This window comes from Falco rusticolus, chromosome 6 (genome assembly GCF_015220075.1).
Source record: "Falco rusticolus isolate bFalRus1 chromosome 6, bFalRus1.pri, whole genome shotgun sequence".
NCBI lineage: Eukaryota > Metazoa > Chordata > Aves > Falconiformes > Falconidae > Falco > Falco rusticolus.
In genome coordinates, this window is record NC_051192.1 from 37,816,148 (window position 1) to 37,839,777 (window position 23,630).

Sequence of the window (23,630 nt, forward strand, 5' to 3'; positions counted from 1 at the left end):
GCATTGCTTGCAGAAGAGTCAAGTCTCTGGGTAATGGCCTCGGTTGGAGCCAGGGAGGTGTCTAATCAAATGTTTGGGATGGACATCGGCTTTTTGTAAATGGCAGCAAAAATTGATGTCCTAAAGCTATGCAGATACTGCAGAAACTTAATTTCCCATCTTATTTAGCTGCTAATTTAAGCAGTGGTGTTTTTTTTCTCTAGGAATAGTAACTCATCGTTACTGCCATGGAAAAACTATTTGTTTATTTCTTCTGTGTAAAAATGAGTAAATAAAAGTTGTAGATGTCCAAGTTCCTTCAAACACTAAAAGGCTTGAGAAATTAATGCAGGTTTTGGATGAACATGGCTGTACCTTTTCAAAAGCGATGATGGGCAAAATTAGCCTTCAGTTGACTCCAATATATTTGTACAGCCTAGAGGTGAGCTAATGCTTGTGATACTGTGGTTGTGACCCTGTGCCCAAGCATGGTGTCTTTCAAATTCTCTGAAAGTTACACAGATGCCAGAAGAATACATACTCTGAATCCTTGTTTCCTTGTTGCTCAAGCGTTATTAGTGACATATCCTATTATCTCTGGTACCTCCCTGTCCTTTGCTTTCTCAAATGCTTACACGCACTCAACAGATGGGTAGGGGGTTTTCTTTTTTCGTAAGGCAGGTGTTCTGGATAAAAAGGCCTTGGCATAACATGATTAAACAAAAAAAGATGTCTCCTGAGCATTTCTTTTGCTGCTTTAAATCCTTTAGTATATCTCTGTCCTTGGTAGAACCCCAAAATCAATTAAATATTAGCCTTGAACAACCTGATCTCACTTTTAATTAGGCCTTGCATTGAACTGGTGATTGGACCAGCTAAACTGAAATCCAGTTGTCCCTTCCTAAGTTGTATGATTATGATATTATTTGTTATATATGACGGGTTTAGTGCTAGCTTTTACAGTAGTCAAGACACGTAAAATGGTCTTGGGGCTAGTCATAAGGTAGACAGTCAAAGGCCACCTTTATTTTAGTGGTGCGGTCCCAGCAAGTTGCAGCAAAGGACTGAAGCTTCATCCGAATTTTCAGTATAGGTAGGACAACTATAATGGATTCTGATATAATCATTAACAGGGACACCATTCCTGATTATAGCCCACTCTATGCCTGTAGCCTGGCAGCGTTCAGAAAAAAACCCAACAAAAACCCCCAAACAAACCATAGTAGGTGTGTGGGAGGGTTGTACACCATAACTCTCATTCAAATTCTAGTCCCAGTTTTCAATGTAGAGAATATGACAAAATGGTTCTCCAAGGGAATACTGATTTTTGATTATTGTGATGTCATCTCTGTTTGACTAGGCTTATTATCTCCACGAGTTGTGTAGGATGCAGTAGAAGAGCTGCTTCTTCAGTACCTTTCTTTATAAATGTCAATGGCAATCCTAACAATTCCAGTACAGTCAAGAAACAAATAGGTCCATGTGTAGCTTGTCAGCTGTGATCTGACAAACTGTACTGAAAACTAGAAATTTTCTTGAGAACCCATTATAGGACAGTGACTGGTGAAGACAGACTCCCAAAAGCTTTCCACGTGCCACCTTGCACAGTAACGTGAGAGCTCCCTTGCACAGTTCTGCATTTACCTGGTATAGCGCTGCATAAGCACCGTCCTCAGTAAACACAAGCCTACATGTTGTGCACATACGCAGATATTCCAGCACAGTCTGCAGTGCCACCAGAGATGTCTCTGGAGGGGATGTTTTTTTATGGCTCAGTGTGTTTAACCCTCCAGAAAATTGTCATAGTAGGGAGAAAAGAAAAAAAAAAAAAAGAATTACACTGTTGGACCCTCCCATGGCCACACTACTAGGGAGAGGGCTGTAGTGACAGGGTTTGAGGGTGTGTAGTAGTATATCTTCCATATATCTTCCATACAATAGAATCACTATTCACAGATGAGGGAAGAGCCTAGAATTAGATTTGGGCTTTTGGAGAGTAAGGGCTGAAGAGGTAGTCCTGTATCCTCTGAGGCTAGTGCAGGTAATGTAATAACTGAAACAAGGAGAATTTGAGGCAGGATTTTTGGAAGCAGAGTCACTCATGGAAGCAGAGTCACTCATTTTTGTTCATGTTGTGGGTAGAGTACAGTTGAGATGGAAGGGACTGTAAAGCTAATGGTATTGCTAGACCCTGTATGCCAATAATTTAGGAAGAAGGCTTTCTGGTGCAGACTCGTAGCTAAATGAGAGGTGGAGTTCCCTTCACTGGGGTGAGGCTTTCAGATTATGATTAGATTTCTTCTAATAGTTGAAACAGCAGGCACCATAAGAATATATTTCTGGATGTGGCAAACCAACAGGCTTGTGGAAAGTGAGGCAGGCTGAACTGAAAAGTGATTAATCTTTTATGCTAAATTCTGAAGAGTGCTGTCAGTCTTGAAATTATGCTTCCAGTGAGGATTAGGATTGGGGTTAAATGAGAATCTCAAAAGACTAAAATGTGCATTCGTGCCCACCATATAAAATCTCAGGATAGGTAGGGTTGTAATTCTTGGAAAGGTAAAGGCTGAGGCTATTGTCAGAAAGCTTTTCTGACAGCAAGACTGAAGAAAGATCTTTCTTTTCAAATCTGTTAAAAGGTAAGATCATGTAAATCCTCCAGGGCTTGGATGAAAGCAGCCTGTCAGAGTGAGTGGCATATGGCAGCTGGGAGGCTCAGTTATGTCAGCAGCAGTAATGGGCTATAAGGCCTTCTAAATAAACTGGCACTAGACATCAAGTTTTCCTATTACTAGTACAAACTTGTGTCAAGTTTCCAGGATTACTTGTTTTATGAGACCTTCTGTGACCATTACACCTATGGAAGATCTGAAGGATTTTTGCAAGCTGAGTTCTGTAAGCAAGTAATGATCAGGTCCATTTTCAATGCTGGAGGAGAATTCCATCTCTCCTCTTCAGCTGACTTGTTTAGTTGGATTTTTGGGGGGAATAGGCAGAAGGAAACACTGCATCTCTTAGTCATAGAGACTAGATTCTGTGATAAAACCAAGAATATAAGTGTATATTAAATTTGGTACCTGCAGCCTGGGATAGGTAAAACTCGCTATTCTGGAGTTAAGAACATTTCAGATACAAAGCTACTGTAAGCCAAGATTTTACATGCTGATGTGAAGATTCACACCACACACACACACACCCTTCCTTTAAGGCCCTGTGTCTTGCAGTTCTTCTTATGTACTTTGCCTAGTGCATACCATGATATTAAGCCGTTCTTAAGGTTACTAATCACACTTTCATTACAGCTAAAAACGTTGCAATATGTATTCCAACATCAGTGTCACAAATATCTTTTGTTTCATTTCCTGGCAGTGAAATATGTTTTTTAAAGATTTAGGCCTTGCTCATTATTACAATGGCAATGGAAGTCAGGAGCAGCATCTAAGAAATCCAGCCTGGGAAGTTTGACAGCCCCAAAAATAGCAGAATGAGTTTTGTCTGTACTGATGGCCAGTGGAACAGACTAAAGAAAAGAAAGCAGATTCCAAATGAAAAACATCCTGCCCAAAAGCATAGACAAGTGTTCAAATCCTGTTCTGCTGGAAGCAGAAAACAAAGACTTTTGAAAACCATAGAACAACTATTATGGATGCATGGAGTTTTTCAATAGATTGAAAAGCATGCGCTCACCCATTTTTCAGTTCCAAGGGCTTGTATATAGAAGGCTTCCCGTTACTTACCTTGTATTTGCTATGTGTGGGAAGTAGAAAGGGACATGCAGAATGACGACATATTGTAGCGTACAGGTAGAAAGTTTGTAGATAGCAGATGTATTCTGCAAATCTCGCAGGAATTCCAGGATGATGAAAAATGGATCAAGCTTCTTGTCAGAGCCTAACTTTGAACAAACGGGTAAATGTATCACATGCGGGGAACAACCTCTAGGTGTCACTTGAGTGTACAAAATAGAAACAGGATTTGGGGCTGGGCAACTGAGCTGTAAAGACGTGATGCTATTTTGGCAGAAGTTAATTATGTAGCTGTTCAGGGGTTACTTTCTCTTCACAGTCAAATATAATTCAGTTTCTGTTATTGGGTGTTCTCAGCAAATTATCTGACTGACATAAGCTGAAGCTTGGGTAATTGATGGGTCAACTCATAGGAGAATTTTCATAATAGTGATAAGAGAAAGAACTGTCACAAAAATTAACTTAAAGTCAGTCACCAGCTTCTTTAATAAACTTTGAGCCCTATTGTGCAAGGTGTTCTGCATCCTGAGATTATTGTATCTTGCATACCAAATTTGTGGTACTTTGAAAGTAAGTCATAATGTCTAACTATTTTGTAAAGCTGGTATTCCCTAAATATGCAGATATTGGCACTATCAATGTCTGTACGTGCTTCCTTGGCATTTCTGTGCATTTCTGTGGCCTTCTCTCTGAGAACTTCAAGAATTTGAGCTGAAAAGATATCCATGTTAGTTCAATCTTTGACTTGCCTCCTATTCCTAAAGAGAGTGCTGTTAGTTCAGGGGGATACATAAGCATATAATGTGCTCAGTCCTTTCCCGGAAGAGAGCTTTTGCATGTGTTTAAGAACGTTCTTTATCCTCATTGACTTTGTTGAGCCATAGTTACCATCTTAAAGTGTTTTTCTGAGTAGGTGCAAGAAACAATTATTGCCATGTGGGGGTTTTTTTGTTTGTTTTATAACCTTATTTTGGGTGACAGTTCTCTCAGGCCCAAAATTCTATAATGCAGAAGACTTATTTCACAGTTCACTACAGTTTTTACTTGTAGGCCAAGAGTAAAAAATTCTTGTATTCAGCAAAATATATGAAGAAACCTACGTTTTTTTTCTATTTGAAGATGTTTCCAGTTTAGGATTTTGAAATGTTTTAGGGAACTTAAGCCATAGTTGTCATAATGCAGAGAGACTTGGAGCAAGGCTGGAACTACGAAGCAGCAGATCCTAGGATCTGGTATTAATAGGAAATGTAAGATTCCTAAATTTCTAATTTTATTTTTCATTTTAAATGGGCTGGTTAAATAGGAGGGTCACAGCAACACTCCCTCGTATCTCAGATTGTGTAGATTTTGTTCAACATACTAGATAATCTATTTATAATAATGTGTTATATTTTTACAACACGAGGAAAAGAATAAGATAAACTCATTCTGTTTAACTGCCAGAAAACAAGGTTTCAGAAGTCATGGATTCAAAATGTTCTTCCAGACAATAAGGCCATGAGCCCTCTGAAGCGAAATTTTGATTGAGATTTCAGTAGAGTTAGTGTTCCTTGAGCAATATCTCCTGAGGTATCGCTAAGTCTGTTTTCGTGTCTTCAGAACAAGAATGCTAAGTCTTGTCTTTCTGAAAGTGTGTTATCATCTGGAAAATTGTATGTTTACAGAAAGCTGCAGGTACCTTGCCACACGATGGCAGTGTAATAGCACATGTAATTAAGTCTGATTTTTCTGAAGTGTTCTGGAAACTGGCTATTGGAACTAGAATTTGCCTGCAACTAAGTGCAGCATTATTACTTCTTAACTTTTCAAAATTCCGTTGTACCCCTTGTATGGTTAGTGCATCTTTGCATACATTTTAATTACATTGTTTTCCTTTTGTGCTGTTTATTAACTATACTATAAGCTTCAATAAAAAATGATGTATCTCCTGAATTTCCTTATTGTGTCCTACGATATGTCTTTTATTTGTGGACTACTTGCCACAATAGTTTTGTTAAAAAGCCATTTATTCTTTAAAATGTACTTGTGATGTGTTTCAGCTGGTATCCTTTCTCTCTTTTAAAGGGTTTTATGTATTTTTAGCAGGTCAGTTTGGAGACTTGAGTTCATAGTCCTGTGGCAGGTTCTCATAACTCTTATTTACAAAACCTTCAAGCCTATCTTTTTAATCATTATTGTTTATCTCACTGAGATATTTTGTCCTTTAGTATTTTATTAAGGTTCATCTCTTTCCATGCTTCCAGTGATTTCTTGAGTAAGAATCACTATTTCTGTCAGCAAAAGAGTTGCTGTTTTTTAACTTGGGAAATACTTTAATAGTTCATTGCAAATGTGCTGTTGTGTGTCCCTGTTATCTGTTTCTAATCAATCTGTTGTGGGGTCTTACTAGAGCTTTACTGAAGATATCTGAGAGGTAAATGAAATAATACGAATCTCTTTGTCTTCATGGCAATTTTGCAAGCCATATTTATCAAAAACATTACTGTTTTCAGCAGTTTATATTTTTATATCAAAGCCATTGATTTTTTTCATCCTTTTGTGATTAACAAAGGATAATAAAACTTTGGACTGATACCAAAGTACAAGAGTCTGCCTTTCTAGGTGGACTCTGGGTGATCCAGTTGAATGTGTTGTGCTTGGCCAATGCATATGAAGGATTTAGTTTTTGTAGAGAGCAGCTTGGCTTGACTGTTTCTAAATAGCAGTCAAAAGTGAGACACCTTGTAGTGACTTTCAAAATGTATTCAAGAAAGATGGGATATGTTTTTTTTCTGGGTTTCATTTTGTTGTGACACAATCTGGGAACAAATAACATGAGAAGTCTCATCTTAGTTTTGAACTGAAATTCTGCATTCCACATTAACATGCACTTAATTTCTGCAGTGATTGGCACTGTGTTACTTGGTAATTCTGCCTTTATCAAGAGTGATGTGCTGGTACTGTGGTATAATTAGTTTTTGATATCTGTCCAGCAAAAATAAAAACTTCAGCTTTAACTTTTCTGTCTTAAATGCACTATTTCGTCAAAATTACATGAGGTTTATAAAGATGTTTCAGAAGTCAGTGTAGGTTGACATTTCAGATCCATTTCTGTGTAAAGTGAACTCAGAATGAAACTTAGTGAAGAAAATGACTAATTAAGCATCCAAATGGTTTGATGATTGAGAGCAAAAAGAACAAACACATTATATTTTATAAAATGTTCCTCAAGAATTGTGCAAAGCAAGAACACAAATGACTTTTAAAGGTGCTTATAATTAAAAAAGAAAAATCCTGCAACTGAGATATTCAACATAGACAAGATCTAAGTCTGTTCTCCCATTTCTGCCTGTTGTGTTGAGCAAGAAGCCAGGAACCGACTGAAGATACTTTCCTACCTGTTCAATTTTCAGTGTTGGCTCACTTTACAACTTTCTCTCCCCATCTCTAGATATCTTTAAGAATCCCCTCTTGGCAGGTGTTTTCATATATCTTTACCCTGTCACAATGCATAATTGGTATCTATTTTAGCCATTGTTTCTACGCACATTTTATCAAGTCTACATTTTCTAACTCCTACTTACATGTCTGTCTTGATTCTGTTACCTGCTCAGTACACACATTACTTCATTTAGAAAGAAATTATTGGCAAAAAGTTTTTCTTTTCCCAGTTTCTGATTCTTTTGTTTCTGAGACCAGAAATCTAGGAATTGTCCTTGATCCTCCCTCTTTTCCTTCTGCACTCCGGTTTTCTCTCAGGCTTTCTCTGTCTACTCTGGGAATGCACTCAGAATTTTTACTTAATGTGGTATTGCCTCCTTTTTCTGTGCTTGCACCATTTTTTTTCCTTGCTTGATACAGCTTCTTCTTATGGTCTTTCAGTATCCTCTTTCTGTTAAACTAGGTAATCTAAAGGCAGCTACTCTTTCTTGTTGCTACAAGAGAACAGAGATAAGTCTTTTGCTTCAGGACTTAGAACTTAATACCCATGTGTTTTGCCACTGGTTTCCTGTCACTGCAAAAAAGTCTTGTAAAACAAGAACATAGCAACCTGACCACATCAGGGCAAAGATACCACATTCAGGTACGTAAAGCAGTCAAAAACCCTACTTTGCATAGTCCAAATATACTGGGAAAATAACAGTATCAATGTTAATTGATTTGCTCCTGAAATACTTACTAGATACTATTGTTACTTTCATCTCTTTGGTATTTTGATGGGCAAGGTTTCTTGCTAGGTGTTTTTATGCTTTTACAAACTGTTCCTTGTCTGTAGTCTGTATTATTAGCCATCTTTCCTAAGATCATAGCTAGTCAGGTTCTACCTATCAGATACAGTAATTTTCCATCATTCTCCATTTCAACGTTATACTGCTTGGTTCAATTATTCTACTTGTACATGTCTCTGGGCCTGGAGAACCTTAGGGGTTTAAAAGGTTATTTTTGTGTAACCACAACTCTCGGAAGCTTTCTTACACTGCTTATTGAATCACCTTGTCTTGTCTAAATGGTTTTGGTTTTCCATTTCCACACTGCAGCCCACTTCTCTGCATTACTGGATAAAGCCAGAGAACAGTTACTAATGAATGGATATGAAATCACTTTAATTTCTCACTATCATTTTTTGTGTATTATACATAACTATGCAATTTTGATGTTTCATAGCTCTCAACTTTTGTTTGCATTGCCCAAACTTAAACTTTTTAATGACCTGATAGAGCCTGCCTATCTCATCCTAGCTCATTGAATTAATTCTACTTACCACTTTTAGTAGTTGCAGCAGCTGGCTCTAATGAAATGAGCTGTGAAGAGAATTTGATATACTTGCCCTAGAATCATAGAACACAGAACTGTGAAGTGGTCTGAGGTTTATTTGCTCCTTTTTAAGGCAAGGGGCCTTATTATACTTGTATCATTGCAGACGGTTCTTAAAAAATCTTCCAGAGCTGGAGTTTCCACAGCCTCTTCACACACTGCGTCATGCTGTGTTGTTACCCTTGCACTTAAAAAGTTCACAAAACCATAGAGCAACCCATGTTGGAAAAGACCTCAAAAGATCATCTGGGCCGATTTCTCATGTGAAAGGGAGCATATCTAGATGGGCTTATATAGCACCCTGTCCAGTCATGTCTTGACAACCTCCAGTTGTGGGAACTCTACCATGTCCCTGGGGAGGTTGTTCCAGTGATTGATTTTCACAATTTCTTTCTTATACCAAGATGAAACCTCTCTCAGTGCAACCTGTACCCATTGCCCCTTCCCTTCTCCTTGTGAGGACAGAGCCTCTTGTCCTCCTTGTAGCCACCCTTTAAGTACTGGAATATTGTGTTGAGATCCCACCTAAGCCTTCTTTTCTCTAGGGAGGAAAGACCTACCTCCTTCAGTCTTCCCTCATGGGGCAGGATTTCCTGCCCTGTAATCGTCTTCATGGCCCTTCTTTGGACCCTCTCCAGGCTGTCAGCATCTTCCTTGAGTTGTGGGGACCAGAACTGTACACAGTACTGCAGGTGTGGCTTGGCAAGCGCTGAGTAGGATGGGACAATCACGTCTCTGTTTCTCCTAACAATGCCCCTTTTGCTGCCATTTGGACTTACTACTCCTGTTCTCTGCAGGGAGAGTAAATTATTGTCTTCCTTTTTGTATCAGTCAAGAGAAGCATTCTTCAGAATTTGAACAGTTAACAATTTCCCCCCCTTAGTCTTTTCTCCAGCCTGAAAAATCTTAGTGCTTTCAGTCTGTCCTCATAGATGGTGTTTTAGAGACCTTCAGCCATGTCTGTTGCTCTTTGTTATGCTCTGGATTTGGTCCAAATATCTTTTAAAGTGTGCCTGAATTAAATGAGGTGTTGCAGGTAAGGCCTTAGTGTTGAAAAAGGTAAAATAATGGCTTTGCCAGTCTTCTGGAGGATAGTAATGTATGCTTTTTCCCTAACGACATTGATATTGTTGACTCACGTACAGCTTGTCAACCTTGTAGTTTCAGATCCTTTTCAGCAGAGATGCCAGCTAAACATTCCTCAACCTGTAAGCATACTTGTTGCTGTGCATCTAAGTCTTGCACATGTCCTTACTGCATTGCAGTCTCCTTTTTCAGATTTATTTCGTGTTTATCAGGATCATGTTGAATTACAGCCCTCCTGTCCAAAACACTTGCAGTTCCTCACAGACTGGTGTAACTGCCAGTTTAAAAAGCTTCCTTTTCATTGTAAACCCCAGTTCAATAAATAATGCATGAAGTAGTATCAGGGCCAGCGCAGACTCCTGCAAATGTCACGTTGATACAGCCTTCCTTATTGATAGTGAATTAATGATAGCTACTTCTAAATAGGTTTTCCACCGGTTTTATACCATCGATGTGCTTATTTTCCTTGGAGTAGGTAACATTTGCATAAGCAAGCTAGAGATATATAAGACAGTTTCAAAAACTCTACAAAAGATGGATATATGACATCTGTTGTCTCTTCCTTACGTACAAAGCTTGTTACCCTAAGTCTTACTCTCTCACAGGAAGAAACTGACTAACAATTTATTTTCAGCACAACTATGATGAATGTTACTTCAGTTGTGCAGTAGTTTGATTATTCATTCCCTGATTTTTTATATTCTTTTTAATAAGAATTGCTGCTAAAGTGATTGTTGGATAATTTCCAGGAAACACTTTTAACCTTTCCCTTACCCTTTCATATTTGCCCTTGTCCAACCTCAGAAATTCCTAGAGACAGTTGAAAGAAGGATCAGAAAAACAGAACTGCAGAGGAGTTACAATGTAGGACTAATACTGTTTATTAGAAAAGAAGTTAAGGTGATGCAAGTGCCTGTGCTGAGGTACTTCCAAGGCTGAGGTGGTTACTAGGCTCATACTAATCCTTACCTTTAGAACTGGGAGGCAGTTTTTTGTCTGGCATGTGTTGACAAGAACTTTTTGCTTCCTTCAGTAGTTACTGGCATGGTTTGACTGCCGACATCTTTCATCTTGGCTTGGCCAGCGTCTGTCACTACTGAGAACCAAAGCCTTGTTTTTGCATGGGACATAACAGCTTAATCTGTGGAGAATGGAAACATTTTACTGAAGTCTAAGATTTATGTACAGGTATGTGGATAAAATCTAATGGCCTCTTACCTTCATATGTTGATTTGATCATAGAATCACGGAATGGTTTGGGTTGGAAGGGACCTTGAACAGCTAAAACTGTGATGCCTGTTCCACCGTCTTCCTGAGCTGCTTGAAAGAGCATCTGTGGCCCTGGCCACGCTTCTGGACATCTCTGTGGTGGTAGCACTGCCTTGGGAGACAAGCCATGCTCTCTCCTTACCACTTCAGGACCCTGGACTGGTTTCAAAGCCAGAAAGGGAGAAGCAGAAAGTCCAGCTGCTTGAGGGAGTTCTGCTTATTTTCTTAACCTGTGGCTGATAGCATTGTTTTCTTAATTTTTCTTTTTCCTCTTGGTGTAGGAGTTGGAAGTGCTCTATGTTGATAGCTTAGAGAAAGCAGAGGGGAGACAGAGAAGAGTAGAATGAACTTGGGGACAAGTTTGGTTTGGGGCCCATATGTTTGGCATATACAGAATTGTGAACTCTTGTAGAAGAAGCCAAAATTTTCTTCTTTGCTAAGCTGTCATATTTCAAATAAAACTAGCTGTGATTTAGATGCACCTAATACAAGCATATAGTTACCCCCATCATTTTCTCATTCATGATCACATGTGGTTGTTAAAGCCAATAGAAAAGTGCATTCTCAATTATCATGCAATTATTATACAATAACTAGTCCTTAAAGGTATATAATACAGAAAAATTATGTCGTGAAATGAGCTTGTGTGCACAAGTTCTAAAAAATTACCTGTCATGCTCATTTCACACAGAAGAGCCACTATAAGAATGTGTTTCTTTGTTGATTAATGAAGTATTGAGTCTTTCTAGAACTATCCATCAACAGGCTGCTTTTTAGCAACAAACTGCATCTCATAGCAGAGAAGTTGAAATTTATGTCTATTAAAATAACTACTAAGATTAAAAATTACAGGAGGTATGTATTCAGGTGGGATTTCTTACTCCTCTTTCAGATAGCAGTTCTTGCTTAGGAAGGCCATGCCTGGGGGTGCAGCTCTTCTAAGAACTGGTTCACAATTTCAACCACTGCAGAAGCTGTCCACTAGTTTCAAGTCTTGGTTCTGCCAACTAAGCAGAGCAGAGACATTCCAAACCGTGCATCCAAAGGACATGGTGTAATTTTTCATTTCTCTTTCTATTTTTCTCCAAACGTAATAATATATTCTTTGTAATGTAATCTAGGGAGAGACGATCTGATATTCAGGGATTGCCTTAGACTGTCCTGTTGATACTCTGTGCAAAGCTGGCAAGTTAATGAACTATTACGGACATTCATTCTTCAGGGACAAGGGAACTTAGGCAAAAAACCCCCCAACAAAACAACCTAATCAAAAGACAGATCTCCAAAATCAGAACACAGTAAGTGTTCATTTTTTAAAAAAATAAATATTTTTTGGTCTTGTACTATTGGACTACTTCCACTGTCTATGAGCTTTCAAAAATGTTCTTGGTGAAAAGAATGTTTATGGTGGAATCAAGATAAGGACCATTTATGTATTTGGATAACATATACAAAAGAGTTTGAGATTACATACTTCATAGGAGGAATATGCTCACTTTTCCTTGGGAAGAATGGCATTGTACAGACTAGAGAACACAAACTTTCCTCAGCAAGCAGGGAAGGAGCGATTGCTTTCCAAAAGGAGAAATTGGGGTATTCACGTAGATTTCTCTGAGGCTAGGAAAGGTCTAGATATTAGCAGAGTGGGTGTTGTTGCTGTATGAGTATTGTTTATGAGAAGCTCAGGACCTCACTGAGGAGTGGAAAGGTCTAAGAGTAGACTAACAGAAGGAAGAAAAATTTTCATTTGGTCCTAGTTTCAATGTTCACCTGGTGTTGGGGAGACTAGGGGAGTTTTCACCTGAACCATTGTAACATCTCCTTAGTTAAGATGCCCTTGGCAGTAGAGAGGGAACATTTTGCTGGTAGTTCACTGTCTCTCCATACATAAGGAACACACAAACTGTGTCCCTTGCAGTTCTGTTGCAGAAACCTCGCCTTTCAGATTTGGCATGCAACACAAACAGGGGTGTGAACTGAGCTACATGTTCACAAAAATATTAATCCGTAAAGATACCAAGTTTCCTCTTGGGTGAGGAGTATGCAAAGCCAGTATTTCTTATGTGGTCTCTGTTCAGAACTGCTACAGTTTTGAACAGAAACAGAGTAAAATATGCTTAAATTTACTGTTTATAGAGCTTTGTTCTCATCTTGGATCTTGTACACATTCCTTTTCTCGAGGGAATGAGGCCAAGGATTTTATTTTGACTTTGACAACTTTGTACAGCTCTATCTAGTACTGAAATGCATAACGCACTGGTAAAAGAAAACTAAACAATTTTTCTTTTAAAACAAACAGATTTTATCTGAATGTCATGTTCTGAATGGAAACAAAAAAAATCTTAAAAGAAATGCTCCTTTTCAAAAGGAGTAGGCAAATAATCTACATTAAGAAAACAACATTGCATCTCTTGTGTACCTAGAGTTCTGTATGAGCAATAATTAAAAGTATAATGTCTTTCTGTTTAAAAAAAATATTTCCAACTTCCATGTGTGGCAATCAAACAAAAAGGATTACCACCTTTTTACAAATTTAAAAAGTTGCTTCATATGCATCCAGTTTTTGTTTCAATGACAACCCTTCTCACTGAGTGCTACATTATTATTTTCTGAACAAAAGTGTGTTGATCAGTTTAGTAAGCTCCTGAATAAATTTGTGTCCCATTTTCTCATGTTTATTGTATTTCCACTTATCAGCTTTCCAAAGAATAGAAAAGTTGGAAAGAAGTTTAAGTGAAACTTTGTTCTTACCTTTAAAGTGCCTTATGATGGACTTCTACACAGAAAAACAGAAAGTAAAATACTGTATAGAGAATTTACAAGGTGATGAAAGCTGGCTGATTTTCTGTGGGATTTTTTGGGGTCTTGGGCTGTTTGTTTCTGTGGGTTTTTTTTCCCCTCCTTTTTTTCTGGGGCAACCCAAGGAAACCTAGCAGCCTGGGGAAAGCACTGCACATTTAACACAAAGATAAGTATTTTCAGCTTTTAAATAGTCATAATGACTTTGTTTCTACACACTTTGAATATGAGGTGGGACTGGGTCTTAGTTGATACTGACAACTAATGAGCAGTAGTGAATCAATCCAATACTATCCTGCCTGCTGCAGTTATGCATTACATTTGCCATATCAGTTTTGTCACCTTGCACTTTTTTTTTTTTTTAATGGGTTACAAGCAAGGTCTTGACTTACAAGAAACTGCTGCACATTTTTAACTTTTTGTAGACTTAATTATTTGACATTAAAGTAGTTGACTATGATACAACTAATATTTGAAATCTGCAATACCTGTTGGGTACTTTGTATAGTGTTATTTAAAAAAGCTTTAATTTCATGCTGAAAATTTTACTTTACATTGTGAAACATTGACTCTTGACACACTTTAATAAATTCATTATTAATAGTCTTGCTGTATAACTAGGTGTTCAATTTAAATATGTGGTGGATCATTAAAAAGGAAGTCATATTCCACATTTGAGGCCATACTTGCTTAAACAGGGCAAAAAAGAATCATTATTTTCCTGGTTTTCTTTTTTTTTTTTTCTCTTCAGTTAAAAATGACTTCTGAGCTACCAGTTTGCAACAAATCGAAACACAAAGGACTTTATTACCATGCTTATGTAATGAAATGATGTACCTATTTAAATATTAATAAATCACCTGTTTGTAAGTATTTCAGTAGACTTCCTTGCTTGAGATACTTGTGGGCATAGTACTTACCAGTTGACAGTATTATTATTACTGTCAATTACCTGTCATAAAACTGTTCAGCTGCTTAAATCTTTGAGTTTCACTATACTGCTTGAAGAGTAAATTAAGCAGGTGCAAGCTCATCTATTGTTTGATTTTACAAAAATGTTATAAACAGATTCTCTGTCTCCTGAGATGCACTAGTGAGGTATTTGCTCCCATGGTCTTTGTATTTGGACAGCTTTGCAGTTCTAGTGATTGAAAGGCAAAGATTAACTTTCAGTTTTGTTATTAAAAGAAAATGGGAAAACCGCTACAGAGACTTATAAAATCCTTTTTTGACTAAGACATAAAATATGATCAGCATTTGCACAGATGCATGTGATAGCTGTAGTATTATCTGTCTTCTGAAACACCCTCATGCAATGAGCACAGTCAGATGTTCTGAAATTACAAAAATGGGGATAAGCCAGTTGTCTGGCTTCATCAAGCGCATTTTTTTAAGGCAGTGCTAGATACTACAAGAGCAAAGGCATTGTTAAATTAGATGAAGATGTTAATAGCTGGACACACTGAGTGGAGATATGAAAAAATCTACATAAGTAACATGTCATTTTGCCACTCAGAACTCCCTAGCATAGAAAAATTGTGCCTTCTTGTATTCACTTACGGATGTTAATATACTGGCATCATGAAGCCAAACAGTTTTTCTAAGATGAAGGCGGGAAGATGACGATTATGACAGTGATGGCAAAGCTATTGAGTGTTTTTTAACAAATGTAAGTTAAAAGACTTGTAACTTGTTGTCATTGCCAGTCCAAGTATTTGTGTGAATTGTGACCCCTATGCAAATGATTTAACTGTTTTTTCCTAGATTTAATAATAGCGAAGCAGCCCAGAATTGCCCTATGATAAGGCATTGTTTCTCCCAGCATTAGCTATTTTCTACTGCTGTAGGTCTTGCAAAATTAAGTACTGTTTACACTGTAAGACCCACTAATACTTCCCAACCCAAGGGCAGGCAAATGCTGTCTCCCAGCAAGGCAGGGATGAGATTCTAGTACACAATGCTGTTGAAATGTCAGCTCACTCCAGTATGAGAATTGACCATAACCACAGGATCTACACTGCCCTAGAACTTCTGTAAGCAGCTCAGCATTTCCCATGTTCCCAGCGTCAGATATCACCCTAGGCTGTAAAGGATCCATTGCAAAAACTAACTTCCAGCCCTTACTCTACCAAATCGTAACCTTAAAATTAATTCAAACCAGTGACAATCCTTGCCATCCAATGCTAAGCTGGGCCCAGTCACCCTTGCCTCAGCAAGTTCTTACACTACTTCTCTTAGCCTCACAGAGTGCAAAGCAAACTCCTACAGCTCTGCCGCCTTAAATCCTAAACATAACACTCATTTTAGCTAACTACAGCCCAGTGACCACCAGATGCCCAATAATCTGCTGTGAATCTTTCATCGCTGCTGCTTGCGTCAGCACCAGAGTCCCTGCAATTTCCAGGATAAACATAGGTCTTCAGTCCCTGCTGTCCTCAGCTCCAAACCTGACACGATCAGACCTGAGCCTTGGCCCTAACTGGGCCAGCAGCCCATGTGCTATGCCAGATGAGCTGTGCCCACTTGCCAGCTCCAGTCTCCTGCCCAGTCTTCCAGCATCCGCCAGCAGGCCCAGCTTTTCAGCCCTGCGCTTCACTGGGAAGAATGTTTTCAGCTGCATTCTAAATCTGACTTTTAGAAAAAAATTCATGTAGTGTTTGGGATTTGTTGTTCTTAAGAAACTGTGTACTGATCTGCGTGAGTAGAGGTAGACTAACTCTTGGCATTTCTGTAATACAATAGAACTCTTACTTCCAATACTGCAAATAAAGCAAAATTACTTCATACCACAATAGGTTAGCTGGAATACATTTTTGTTAACTGAACTATATCATTGCCCATTTAAAGTAAACAGAAGCAGCTAAGGATGCATGCTGTTAATACTTACCCCCTATTTTGTTGTCATAAGTTGCAAAGTGGCTTTTCTGCAAAATTTCATTCTCAAATTTGACAAGCAGGTGCTAAATTTTATCTATGTACAGCTAGAACTAGATTTTACAGCTTGAAGCTATATCCCTTACTCTGAGTTGCTAATGTGAAAAATAACTGATGCAGAAGGAAAATTGGAGGTTATCTTTTGTGCCAAGTGATACTTGCAAGTCGAGCTTCAGAACCGTGAGATTAGTCATGACTTTCTATCCATAGCAATTATACAATTGTAACTTAGGAACTGAAGAAGAAAAAGGTACACTGATACTTGAATTGGGATTTTTAGTTATTAGTACTACTTATTTTCAATGCTTTTGGTGGAGGGGGGGAATTGACAGCAATGAAGTATTTTGCCTCATATTTTTTCTCCTGCACATAAGCTGTTCTGCTCCATTCTCAGGACCCCAAATAGATCAGGTTACTTTAAAAACATTACTAATGTTACTTTTTAATAAAAAGAGTAAGTTTTGTCATCTTCTAAGTAGCGCTATGTGCAGAAGAAGTATCACTAGGTGAATGAAAATGTTGGCCATTAATATTTTGTAATGTGCTTTTAATAGCCAGACATGATAGCAGCATCAAATGACCTCTTGCAGTACTAATGCTAATATGCTGACTTACTAAGAAACTTTACATGTCACAAACTAGGAAAACTTGGTGGATGGCACTGAAATCTCATGGTGCTGTGTTACTCAATTTATGTCTCTGTTGACATCCTGACCTTTATCAGCACTAATGTATTACTGAATACATAACTTGCTTCTTGACAAAATCGTCCTAAAAGGCTGATAGAGTGTGATGCATTACAAGGCTGCTATTTTCTAGGGGGTTTTCTTTTGTAGTTTAACAGTGAATTATTTCAGGTTGACTTAATAAGCAACTCTAAGAGTAAATATACAAAATATAGGGTACTATGCAGTTAAAACACTTACCATCTGACACCTTCAGGGAGGGAAGAAGGGAGAGGGTTAGCCAGAGACAGCCCAGGTCACCTGCTGCAGCCTGAGCTTAAATGGGGCTCCTGATCCGATGGGCAGAGGGTGTGGGTGGCATCCTCAGGAAGGCCAACCAAGGTCCTATTAGGGCACGTGGGGTCCTGACAAAGGCATTGCCTCATTCTCCTGAGCCAAAGCTGTGTGTTGGCGTGTGAGCTAGCTTGATGAAGGTGTGCTGCAGGAGACAGAAAGTATGTAACTGCTGTGGTGCTGACAGGCTCAAAAGAGTTGATGCAGTTGCTAAGTAGAAACATTTCTAACAGCTGCGTGTGGCATTGCCCCAAGAATCTCCCTAAATGCAACAAGCAGCTCAGCTGCCATAGAAAAATGGGTCTTACCCACTGGGGTTTTGAGAAACCTCTTGTATGCTGCAGGGCAAAGGTTTTTGCTTTATGTGGTAGTGACGTTAGAGATGTAAGATGTCACAGGCATTCACAGAGCTCCTTCCTTCCTTCCCTTGAGCAATGAACCTACAAGCAGAAGTGATTCCAAGCACTGCATCAGGGTGCACTTCTGAGCTCTGTATGTGCAAACAGTGTCCAGCCCCCCCGGGCTTACTCCCTGTGACTACAGAAATATTTGTTTGTTGTTAAAAACAACAGCTTAAATTTACTTTGGCCCTTTGTGTCCTAAAATACGTGTTCTCATCCATACTTACGGTAAATAGTTGCATTTTCCTTTGAAATGGCTGTAGTGCTAACTACTGCAAGCTGGCAAACCTAATTTCAGTTCTGTGAAAAATTTCAAGATTTGGAAATATTTTTCATCACACATTAGGACAAAATGTCAAGAATGTACCCATTTCTGAAAGAACTGAAACCCCACTAAAATCCCCAAATGCTTTGCTTTGGACATAATATGTCAGAATGCTGTGTTCAAAACCGTTGGGTGTTTAAGTTGAAGTTTATAATCCTTTACTGGCAAGAAGTAGATAGCAGATACTCACAGCTTCTGTTGTCTGGGAGACCCCTCCTCGTTTTAAGAAAGTACACTTTATGCAAATCCTTCAATTAATTCTGAAACCCGAGAGGACGTGATGGCAATAGTTTTGTCTGTCATGGGCAGTTCATGATACCCAACCTGCCTCCTGGTGGTATGCAAAGAATATGAGTGCACTCATCACACAGATCTTCAGTCCCATGTAAACTGGATAAGGCAGTGCCTACCAGGGAAGTCAGAGGGCTGAAGGAATGATAATGGTAAATCATTGCTCCTCATTTTTCTGGAGCTTTTCTCATTATTTGTGAATTCTGCTATATACAATGAACCACATTGTCTCCGATATATGCGTACAAATTCTATCAATAGCAATGAGAACTGCACATGCCCCTGTCAAAGACTGTTCTTCCTTCACAGTCTTTTCATAACCTTTCACATGGCATGGTTTAGTTAATCTTAGGCCTTGCTTTATTATTAAATGTCCGTTTATTATTCTACTTTATTTTAAAGCACATTCTTCTTGTATTTAAACTCTTTTTTCCTCATAGCCATCTGTGAGAGTCTATTTGGTATTCTGGATTAGAAATATTTTTCTTACCGATATTTTCTCCATCTCATAGTAGTTTGTTACAACTTATGAGTTTTGGCATTTATTTTATTTTATTAGCCTATGAAGAGCTTTGAAATGTTGAGTTTTATTTTGTTTTGACCCTTCTGCCCAGAGAATTACGTGGATACTGTAAAAAGATACAAGAAAAATATTTGGTCACATTTTTACCCTATCACTGTCTTAGTCTAAACAGGATATCAGTCTTTTAACCTAAAGCCTACCCTTCAGTGTGCATGCAACCTTTTCGTTTCAGTGGGAGCAGTATGTGCAATTGAAGGACATGACGTGACCTTATATGTGTAACTTCTCTGCTTTTATAACATAGGTTTTTGTTTGGTGGCTGAGATTTTTTTAAGTCCAGACGAAGGAAAAATGACATTTAAGGGACTGTCTTTCCACTTTTCATTTAAGTAAGATAAAACGTTCATCCATGAGTGAAGCATCCAAAATTAAGTACTGGAATAAACCAATTATTAATTATTTTATTAAAAATTATTTCATTAATTATTAATAAATATTAATTATTAATGTCGTCAATGTCTAAACCGTTATACTCTCCACCCAAAGGGTCTGAGGAGTTTAAGAATGAAATGCCTGAGATGCTAAGGAAACCACGTAGCCTCTTTAAAACCAACTGCTGTTGGAAAGTAGAAAATATGAATCTGTCTTAAAAATTAAGTGATGACTTCTCCAGGAATCCTATTGACTTTTGGATGTTACAAGGGTGATGCCAGTGGCAGGCATATGTGACAGCAGCCGCAGTGATGAGCTGAGTGACACCTGCTCAGAAGGTGTTCGAACAGTCTTAGAGTCTCATGAGAAGACTCTCGGGGGTACAGAGGATGTGCCTGTGGTGGGTTTTCAGTTGCTGTGGAGTGATGCAGCTGAGTGGTGATGGCTTCCGCAACTGGCCAGTGCTTTAGGGGTGCTCTGGCAGCCTTGTCTTGCAAGAAGGGGCACAGGCAGGGGGTGTGTGGGGAGAGTCTCATCCTGGAGCGGCTATCTCCTGTGTCGGGCTCCTAACTGCTGTGAGGGCAATGCACGCAGTGGGACTGAGTTCACAAGCACACTGAATTGGTGTCAGGACATGTTCAAGTGGCCTCCTAGCCTCATGCGAAGGGACCTCACAGTGGAGCCACCCTAATCCTGGAGCAGCAGCGTTCTTTAGGGAACACAGTGACTAGGAGCAATGAAGAGGGACAAGTAGCAATTCATGGGTTTGGGCACATGCTGGGGAGCTGGAGTGCTTCTCTGTCTCCTGTTCTCTGCCAGTGCTCACTGCTTGCTGAGTAGCTCTGGGACTTGTTTCTGGATCTTCTGAGACTTTTTTTTCTGGCGTCCTCAGACCCATGCTGTACTGCTGGGGAAGGCTGATCCTGATTAGGGAGGGTCAAGTACCCATTCAGCTAGTATTAACAGTCCCAGGGCACAGCTCTCAGAAGCAGCAGTTTGCTCAGAAAGGCCCATGGAAGGGGGCCAGAAATCTGCTGAAGGCCATGTGGGACTCATCAACAGTAGTGTTGCACCACAGAGCACAGTTCCCAGCGCCAAATGGAGCAACTACTCCTGGCACAGCAGGGGCTGCTATTCAAGTCACATCTCCAGTGAGAGGATACACCTTTCCAGATCTCAGGCTGCAGAGAGTATCTGGTGCGTTTCCCAAAGGCAGGAGCAGGAGAAGATGGTGTCCTTGCTTGCAGGAGGTGTACACTAGACGAGCAGATATTTTGCCAAGATAAGGAGCTGTGGGCGAAAGGGTGCAAACTGCACAGGATAAGGGAACCTAAAAAATGTGTTGTCAGCATCTTCATAGAGATCCTGCAGAGGCAAAAGCCTGAACCTGTAACTGCACAGAGGGAGGGCAGCCAGAGACCATGGTCAGTTGTGGGGCAAATGGAGAGTCCCAGACAGGGAAAGACAGGTGGCTTATGACTCCTGGCAAGAGGAGGATGGCAGATCTGCAGCTGCAGAACTGGTTCAGTGTGCTGGTAGCAGGTAAGGGAGAGAAATCCATCCCTGGAGAGGCAACAGAGCCACCTAATGAGCCATGCATTAGCACCAAGAGGAAGTCACAAATGGTAGTTGTGTGGGACTCACCTCTGGGGGTACAGAAGGCCAGATTTCCTGATCTTACTTGCTGTTTAGGGAGGTCTGGGACTTGCTGGGGACTCAGACCCAGCGCGTTGCAAAGAAACTGCCAAGGCTTGTCTGACCTTTGCACTATTTCTCTTGCTGCTTAATTACATTGGCAGTATTAATACATCTGGGGCAGGAACCTTAAGCTTATCAGGAGTGACTGGATGGCTTTGGGAATGAGGGTCAAAGGCATGGAGGCTCAGGTGGTGTTCCATTGAGTCCTGCCAGTGCAGAGGAAAGGCCTGGGGAGGAGCAGACAGATTCCACAGGTCAAAGTCTGGTTGCACAGCTGATGTCGTTGACAGGAATTTGGCTTTTATGAGCATAAGACTTGCTTTGGACAGTAGGAACTGCTAGACAGAAATGGTGAAAGGGCTCTGCAAAAAAGGGCATGGGAGTCCTGTCAGACTGCAAGCTGAACGTGAGCCAGCAGCGTACTCTGGCAATAAAAAAACCCAACAGCTTCCTGAGCTATACTAACAGGATCAAAAGTTCCCCTTTGCTCAGTACTCACGAGGTCTCTACTCAGGAGGCAACTGGAAGGCTGTGTCCAGTTCAAGCTCCTCCATTTTAGGAAAGATACTGATAAACTGGAGTGAGTTCAGCAGAGGACAACCAAGATGGTCAAGAGACTAGAGCACCTGATTTGCAAGGGGAGACTGGAGGAACTGGGCTTGTTCAGTCTACAAGAGAGAAAGCTTTGGGGAGACCTAACAGCAGCCTTGCCCTAGCCACGACTACATTATCGAGAAAATGGAGCCAGTCTGTTTCACAGTGCTGCATGGTGGAGGGCAGAAGACAGCAAGCATAAGCTGAAGCAAGAGTGGTTCAGACTGGATGTAAGGAAAAAAATTTTTACCATGAGGACAATCAAACATTGTAACAATTTGCCCAGTGGGGCTGTGCATTCTCCATAGCCAGAACACATAAAGCCCTGAGAAACCTTGTCTGATCTCATAGCTGATCCTGTTTTGAGCAGCAAGTTGGATCAGAAATCTCCTGAGGTCCATTCCAGCCTGTTATCCTGTCATAATACAAATATCCTATGATCAAATGAATTTAGAGAATAATGAGCCAGTAAACTCACTGATGAACTCTAGAGTATTAACATGTTGTGCCTTAGCTTTCCCTTAACATCTTGTTGCAGAGTTAACAGAACAAGGCATGAAGGTATTAGCTATTCAGATTCAGCCTGGAGTCCTGGCTTTAACAGCAGGGAGGGGGAATTTGCTCTGAGTTGATGAATTGTGCACAGCAATAGTTGAAAAGTGCATGTCTGTTCCAATTTACCAAGTCTTCCAGCAGGGATGTGAGAGGGATGGGTGAAAGGGCATCTTCTAACTTCACCAGTATTTGTCGGTTAAAACCCTTTCCTCTGTTTTAGGGAAACTAGTGTAAATGAAGATTAAATTGAGAAATACAGATTGTTTGAAAAACAGTGATGGGGGAGAGCAGCCCTGCTTTGCATCATCCAGGAGTTTCAAAAAGTTGTCAGAAAGACAACTGTGGTGTAAGTTACATGAGTGTATTCATTAAATTTACAATTGGGTGAAAGCACATATGTGTTTACACAGAAATAATGGGCTTAATAATATTAACATGCCAAGTGGTGTATTCAAATAAACATGAACAAGTAATGGCACTTGAACAGTTCCTAGAACTTTGATTCAGTTGCTTTGAAAGTACTTTGCTAAGAATCACAAGCATTGTCTTTTATTTAATTCATAGGGAAATTGTGGCACACTGAGGTGATTTGTTGAAGGTCAGCTTGGCAGACTGAGGAAAAGAATTACGCTCTTCTGAGCCTCAAACCTGTGTTCTGCTAAACTGCAGGGGGAAAGCAGACTGAATCTTTGACCTGAAGTGGTCACCAAGCCAGTAGTTGGATATTGTACTGTATTAAACTGTGTTTTCATTCTTTGATACTGGCACCAGTTAAACCCAGAAATTGAGCAATAACTCCATTACAGCTTTTGACTCTGTCTTAAAATGAGTTATCCATTCATACGATGAGTGTCATACTGACCTGTTTACATATTTGTCACAAAACTGTGTTCTTTCTGATTTGCAACAGCTTAAAAACATGAAATTTTGGACAAATATTCCTACAGAAAGCCGGGTCTTTGGCAGGCTGTTTAGCAAGACCGTATTTCCCTTCATATTCCCCCTCTCTCATCTACATTCACACTGTCCCTGTACATATTGCCAAACATTTGCTGTGAGAGAACTTTTTGTTTGATAAGGCATGCCCACAAGCTCTTCCCCACTTTCCACTCTTTGGAAAGGCAGAGCAAATACTCCATATTTTTTAATCTCCTCAGCCTTTTAAATATGACCATTTAAATTTCT

The 23,630-nt window shown here is 39.6% G+C and overlaps 1 long non-coding RNA gene across 1 annotated transcript; it reads right to left on the reverse strand.

Annotated features, from left to right (window-relative positions):
• Window positions 1-10,471: 10,471 nt before the first annotated feature.
• LOC119150533 lies at window positions 10,472-17,615 on the reverse strand. Its single transcript, XR_005105104.1, has 3 exons — window positions 17,534-17,615; window positions 10,824-11,181; window positions 10,472-10,746 (listed from the first exon to the last, which is right to left on the reverse strand). It is a non-coding gene; the product is annotated as an uncharacterized LOC119150533 (long non-coding RNA).
• Between the last annotated feature and the right edge of the window lie 6,015 nt (window positions 17,616-23,630).